General features: G+C 55.3%; 1 pseudogene; it reads left to right on the top strand.

The window, feature by feature from the left end:
* Positions 1-7,449, top strand: part of LOC108801656 — a 148,440-nt pseudogene that overhangs the window by 133,314 nt on the left and 7,677 nt on the right.

Here is a 7,449-nt window from a genome sequence, read left to right on the forward strand (position 1 = left end):
GTGGTGTGCGGAGCTCCTCCGCCAGCAGAGTAAATAGTGTGTAGCCACAGATCTCCGACATGTTGTCTGTCCCGGCGCTCTGCCCGTGTATACACCTCCTCATCATACCGTCACCTAGAGCAGGACCAGCTCCTAACCCTTGCAGTGCCGGGGGGTGGTTCCTGAAATCTGTCCCGTTGCTTCAGATTGAAGAGGAGATTTCTCTTCACTTCCTGTCTAAGACACACAACAGGAAGTGAAGGGGAAATCTCCCCGTTGTGACATTGATCACTTCTCAGGTAACTGCCATTGATGAGCACAGCAGATTTCGGCTCGGAGTAGTCAGGCAGACAATGAATGACGCAGATCCCGGGACAGAGCGCAGCGCGGCGACTTTCCTCACCACGTGCGCGGCTCCGGGCCTGGAGATCATTCATAGTTTTAAAGGGTTAAATCACCTTTATGGGGGCTCATTAAAGATAAGAAGGAGCTCCTATGTGGGGGTGTGGTCACAGTTTAGGACCGCTCCTCTGCGGAGTGTGGTCACAGTTTAGGACAGCTCCTTTGTGGGGGCTAGATCACAGTTTAGGACAGCTCCTCTGCGGGGTGTGGTTACAGTTTAGGACCGCTCCTCTGCAGGGCGTGGTCACAGTTTAGGACCGCTCCTCTGCGGGGTGTGGTCACAGTTTAGGACAGCTCCTCTGCGAGGTGTGGTCACAGTTTAGGACGGCTCCTCTGCGGGGTGTGGTCACAGTTTAGGACAGCTCCTTTGTGGGGTGTGGTCACAGTTTAGGACGGCTCCTCTGCGGGGTGTGGTCACAGTTTAGGACAGCTCCTCTGCAGGGCGTGGTCACAGTTTAGGACAGCTCCTCTGCGGAGTGTGGTCACAGTTTAGGACCGCTCCTCTGCGGGGTGTGGTCACAGTTTAGGACCGCTCCTCTGCAGGGCGTGGTCACAGTTTAGGACAGCTCCTCTGCGGGGTGTGGTCACAGTTTAGGACCGCTCCTCTGCGGGGTGTGGTCACAGTTTAGGACAGCTCCTTTGTGAGGTGTGGTCACAGTTTAGGACGGCTCCTCTGCGGGGTGTGGTCACAGTTTAGGACAGCTCCTTTGTGGGGTGTGGTCACAGTTTAGGACAGCTCCTCTGCGGGGTGTGGTCACAGTTTAGGACAGCTCCTCTGCAGGGCGTGGTCACAGTTTAGGACAGCTCCTCTGCGGGGTGTGATCACAGTTTAGGACAGCTCCTCTGTGGGGGTGTGGTCACAGTTTAGGACAGCCTCTTTGTGGAGGTGTGGTCACAGTTTAGGACCGCTCCTCTGCGGGGTGTGATCACAGTTTAGGACCGCTCCTCTGCGGGGTGTGGTCACAGTTTAGGACCGCTCCTCTGCGAGGTGTGGTCACAGTTTAGGACAGCTCCTTTGTGGGGTGTGGTCACAGTTTAGGGCGCCTCCTCTGTGGGGGTGTGGTCACAGTTTAGGACAGCTCCTTTGTGGGGGCGTGATCACAGTTTAGGACCGCTCCTTTGTGGGGTGTGGTCACAGTTTAGGGCGGCTCCTCTGCGGGGTGTGGTCACAGTTTAGGACGGCTCCTCTGCAGGGCGTGGTCACAGTTTAGGACAGCTCCTCTGTGGGGTGTGGTCACAGTTTAGGACGGCTCCTCTGCAGGGCGTGGTCACAGTTTAGGACAGCTCCTCTGTGGGGTGTGGTCACAGTTTAGGACGGCTCCTCTGCAGGGCGTGGTCACAGTTTAGGACAGCTCCTCTGTGGGGTGTGGTCACAGTTTAGGACGGCTCCTCTGCAGGGCGTGGTCACAGTTTAGGACAGCTCCTCTGTGGGGTGTGGTCACAGTTTAGGACGGCTCCTCTGCAGGGCGTGGTCACAGTTTAGGACAGCTCCTCTGTGGGGTGTGGTCACAGTTTAGGACGGCTCCTCTGCAGGGCGTGGTCACAGTTTAGGACAGCTCCTCTGTGGGGTGTGGTCACAGTTTAGGACGGCTCCTCTGCAGGGCGTGGTCACAGTTTAGGACAGCTCCTCTGTGGGGTGTGGTCACAGTTTAGGACGGCTCCTCTGCAGGGCGTGGTCACAGTTTAGGACAGCTCCTCTGTGGGGTGTGGTCACAGTTTAGGACGGCTCCTCTGCAGGGCGTGGTCACAGTTTAGGACAGCTCCTCTGTGGGGTGTGGTCACAGTTTAGGACGGCTCCTCTGCAGGGCGTGGTCACAGTTTAGGACAGCTCCTCTGTGGGGTGTGGTCACAGTTTAGGACGGCTCCTCTGCAGGGCGTGGTCACAGTTTAGGACAGCTCCTCTGTGGGGTGTGGTCACAGTTTAGGACGGCTCCTCTGCAGGGCGTGGTCACAGTTTAGGACAGCTCCTCTGTGGGGTGTGGTCACAGTTTAGGACGGCTCCTCTGCAGGGCGTGGTCACAGTTTAGGACAGCTCCTCTGTGGGGTGTGGTCACAGTTTAGGACGGCTCCTCTGCAGGGCGTGGTCACAGTTTAGGACAGCTCCTCTGTGGGGTGTGGTCACAGTTTAGGACGGCTCCTCTGCAGGGCGTGGTCACAGTTTAGGACAGCTCCTCTGTGGGGTGTGGTCACAGTTTAGGACGGCTCCTCTGCAGGGCGTGGTCACAGTTTAGGACAGCTCCTCTGTGGGGTGTGGTCACAGTTTAGGACGGCTCCTCTGCAGGGCGTGGTCACAGTTTAGGACAGCTCCTCTGTGGGGTGTGGTCACAGTTTAGGACGGCTCCTCTGCAGGGCGTGGTCACAGTTTAGGACAGCTCCTCTGTGGGGTGTGGTCACAGTTTAGGACGGCTCCTCTGCAGGGCGTGGTCACAGTTTAGGACAGCTCCTCTGTGGGGTGTGGTCACAGTTTAGGACGGCTCCTCTGCAGGGCGTGGTCACAGTTTAGGACAGCTCCTCTGTGGGGTGTGGTCACAGTTTAGGACGGCTCCTCTGCAGGGCGTGGTCACAGTTTAGGACAGCTCCTCTGTGGGGTGTGGTCACAGTTTAGGACGGCTCCTCTGCAGGGCGTGGTCACAGTTTAGGACAGCTCCTCTGTGGGGTGTGGTCACAGTTTAGGACGGCTCCTCTGCAGGGCGTGGTCACAGTTTAGGACAGCTCCTCTGTGGGGTGTGGTCACAGTTTAGGACGGCTCCTCTGCAGGGCGTGGTCACAGTTTAGGACAGCTCCTCTGTGGGGTGTGGTCACAGTTTAGGACGGCTCCTCTGCAGGGCGTGGTCACAGTTTAGGACAGCTCCTCTGTGGGGTGTGGTCACAGTTTAGGACGGCTCCTCTGCAGGGCGTGGTCACAGTTTAGGACAGCTCCTCTGTGGGGTGTGGTCACAGTTTAGGACGGCTCCTCTGCAGGGCGTGGTCACAGTTTAGGACAGCTCCTCTGTGGGGTGTGGTCACAGTTTAGGACGGCTCCTCTGCAGGGCGTGGTCACAGTTTAGGACAGCTCCTCTGTGGGGTGTGGTCACAGTTTAGGACGGCTCCTCTGCAGGGCGTGGTCACAGTTTAGGACAGCTCCTCTGTGGGGTGTGGTCACAGTTTAGGACGGCTCCTCTGCAGGGCGTGGTCACAGTTTAGGACAGCTCCTCTGTGGGGTGTGGTCACAGTTTAGGACGGCTCCTCTGCAGGGCGTGGTCACAGTTTAGGACAGCTCCTCTGTGGGGTGTGGTCACAGTTTAGGACGGCTCCTCTGCAGGGCGTGGTCACAGTTTAGGACAGCTCCTCTGTGGGGTGTGGTCACAGTTTAGGACGGCTCCTCTGCAGGGCGTGGTCACAGTTTAGGACAGCTCCTCTGTGGGGTGTGGTCACAGTTTAGGACGGCTCCTCTGCAGGGCGTGGTCACAGTTTAGGACAGCTCCTCTGTGGGGTGTGGTCACAGTTTAGGACGGCTCCTCTGCAGGGCGTGGTCACAGTTTAGGACAGCTCCTCTGTGGGGTGTGGTCACAGTTTAGGACGGCTCCTCTGCAGGGCGTGGTCACAGTTTAGGACAGCTCCTCTGTGGGGTGTGGTCACAGTTTAGGACGGCTCCTCTGCAGGGCGTGGTCACAGTTTAGGACAGCTCCTCTGTGGGGTGTGGTCACAGTTTAGGACGGCTCCTCTGCAGGGCGTGGTCACAGTTTAGGACAGCTCCTCTGTGGGGTGTGGTCACAGTTTAGGACGGCTCCTCTGCGGGGTGTGGTCACAGTTTAGGACCGCTCCTCTGCGGGGTGTGGTCAAAGTTTAGGACGGCTCCTCTGTGGGGGTGTGGTCACAGTTTAGGACGGCTCCTCTTTGGGGGTGTGTCACAGTTTAGGACCGCTCCTCTGCGGAGTGTGGTCACCGCTTAGGACAGCTCCTCTGCAGGGTGTGCTCACAGTTTAGGACGGCTCCTCTGCGGGGTGTGGTCACAGTTTAGGACCGCTGCTATGCGGGGGCGAGGTCAGTTTTTAAGATGGCTCCTCTGCGGGTGTGGTCACAGTTTAGGAATGGTGTGGTCAAAGTTTAGGACGGCTCCTCTGTGGGGGTGTGTCACAGTTTAGGACCGCTCCTCTGCGGAGTGTGGTCACCGCTTAGGACAGCTCCTCTGCAGGGTGTGCTCACAGTTTAGGACGGCTCCTCTGCGGGGTGTGGTCACAGTTTAGGACCGCTGCTATGCGGGGGCGAGGTCAGTTTTTAAGATGGCTCCTCTGCGGGTGTGGTCACAGTTTAGGACAGCTCCTCTGCGTGGGTGTGGTCACTCTTTAGGACTGCTCTGCGGGGGTGGTGTCACAGTTTAGGACGGCTCCCCTGCAGGGGCGGTGTCACAGTTTAGGACAGCTCTGTGGGGGTGTGGTCACAGTTTAGGACGGCTCCTCTGCATGGGCATGGTCACACTTTAGGACAGCTCCTTTGTGGGGGTGTGGTCACAGTTTAGGACAGTTCCTCTCTGGGGTGTGGTCACACTTTAGGACGGCTCCTCTGCAGGGGCGGTGTCACAGTTTAGGACAGCTCTGTGGGGGTGTGGTCACAGTTTAGGACGGCTCCTCTGCATGGGCATGGTCACACTTTAGGACAGCTCCTTTGTGGGGGTGTGGTCACAGTTTAGGACAGTTCCTCTCTGGGGTGTAGTCACACTTTAGGACGGCTCCTCTGTGGGGGTGTGGTCACAGTTCAGGACGGCTCCTCCGTGGGGGCCCGGTCAGTTTAGGACATCTCCTCTGCGGGGGCGTGGTCATGGCTCCCGGGAAGTTTTGTATACTTATATGTTTGGTCGGTGACCCCTCGCCCAGGTCAGGTGTCATATTTTTGGAATATTGGGGTGAGATTTCTGGGCTGTGGAGGGTTAAGTTGCTATCTGGGTGCAGCTGGCGGCTTGGTCTCGGGACACACAATGGCGCGGCCCCTCCGCCGCTCTGCGAGCGAATTCTAAATCCGGAGAGAGGCGTCAGCGCTTCATTCATTCCCATCAGATGTCACAGAAAGGCCGTGATGAGCCGCTTCTAATCACACGCCTCGTTAATGGTCCATTCTGAGGCAAAACGTGATTAACAGCGGGCGCCGCTCCACATGGATTCGCCTCGCTGAACAGCCGCGCGTCCATCTGGTACATACCCCCCACCCACCCACCCGGGGGTAATGCCATGGCTGCAAACCCAGGCGTGCTCAGTTCTGTGGGGATTGGGGTGCCCCCACCCTACTTCCTGTCTCTGTTCCCGCCCACAATGAGGCGTCCTCACTCCCCATACACCATTGATGTAAGAATCCATCAGGGATTGCGGTGTCCACATGTATGTATTGCGGTATCTATATAGCTGACGTATACCATAGTGTTGTACAAAGCCGGAACGATCAATGTCTCTCTCTCCTGCTGGGAGGAGTGTATGGTGTGTCTTCACTAAGACCTGTCCCATGGTTGTATGCTCTTTACCTGTATCATACATGTGACATGCGTGCTCCCCTCTCACCAGGAATTCATGTCTTGTGTCTTCTAGGACCCCCGCAGTAAGCACAAGTTTAAGATTCACACCTATGGGAGCCCCACCTTCTGCGACCACTGCGGATCTCTGCTCTACGGGTTAATACACCAAGGAATGAAGTGTGAGAGTAAGTACAGGCTGGGATCTCGCTCCTCCCCCTCATTTACATACAGTGCACTGAACCCATCTCCTCCCCCTTATTTACATATTGTGCACTGACCCTGTCTCCTCCCCCTCATTTACATACAGTAACCTGTCTCCTCACCCTAATTTACATACAGTGCACTGAACCTGTCTCCTCCCTCTTTTTTACATACAGTAACCTGTCTCCTCCCCCTCATTTACATGCAGTGCACTGAACTTGTCTCCTCCCCCTTTTTTACATACAGTTTACAAAATCTTTCTCATCACCTCATTTACATACAGTAATATGTCTCCTTCCCTCATTTATATACAATAACATGGCTCCTCCCTCTCATTTACATACAGTGCATTGAATCTGGCTCCTCCCACTCAATTATGTATGTAATAGGTTTCCTCCCCCTCATTTACATAAAGTAATATGTCTCATCCCCCTACTTTACATAGAGTAATATGGCCCCTCCCCCTCATTTACATACAGTGCACTGAATATGTTTCCTCCCCCCATTTACATACAGTGCACTGAATATACCTGGCTCCTCCCCTTTCTTTGCATCTGATGCAATGTTACCTCTTCTTCTGGTAATTGTATTTATTGATATATTTTGTGTTCTTGTTGATAATTGTAGAAGATCACATGACCTCCCCTCAGCAGAGATCCCTATACATCAGATGTGTCAATTATGTACAAGTTATAAAGATAAAAAGTAAACTGATCCTTCAGGAGGGGGCGGGGCTAGTGATATGGGGTAATTAGGGGTTAATGTGGGAACAATTGTAATTACAATCTGTCTTTTATGACTTGTTGTCACTCCCCTAATGTACACAATGATGTATCTATCTGACACACACCGGGGGAGGAGAGGGCAGGGTGACGCCTGTGTGGAGGGATCATATATACTCTTATGGAGGAAGTCCTCACCGGACACTATGAGGAGATCGGGCTCCGCTGGCAGATGAGGGCCCCTGAGTGCTGAGAGGGGGCGGAGCTGTGATGTGACACCAACAACTGCTGCTATTGATCTAAACTTATTATAAAGCTCATCATACACCCCCCCTCCCCCCATCTGAAGTGTGCCGAGTGAGTGAAGAGAACCTGTCACAGCAATGGCAGCTTGGTCTCCGGTCCTCAACGCACATAGGGACTACAGAGCAATGTCTGTGCTGTGCTGTGCTGGCCTCTCCCTCTGTAGGAGGCGCCCATGGTGTGAGTGTAGAATGATTCTCCATCAATTGCCCCCCCCCACATTGTAGATCTTCTCAATCAATACACAGCCACCAATCAGATAGGTCAGGCACTATCTGACCACACAGCACAGGGCAGTCTGTACCATGCAGGCAGACACGCCCCCTCTCTGGCCAGACACACCCCTCCTCTCTGGCCACA

Source organism: Nanorana parkeri, unplaced genomic scaffold (assembly GCF_000935625.1).
Source record: "Nanorana parkeri isolate BGI_ZX_2015 unplaced genomic scaffold, ASM93562v1 scaffold2423, whole genome shotgun sequence".
NCBI lineage: Eukaryota > Metazoa > Chordata > Amphibia > Anura > Dicroglossidae > Nanorana > Nanorana parkeri.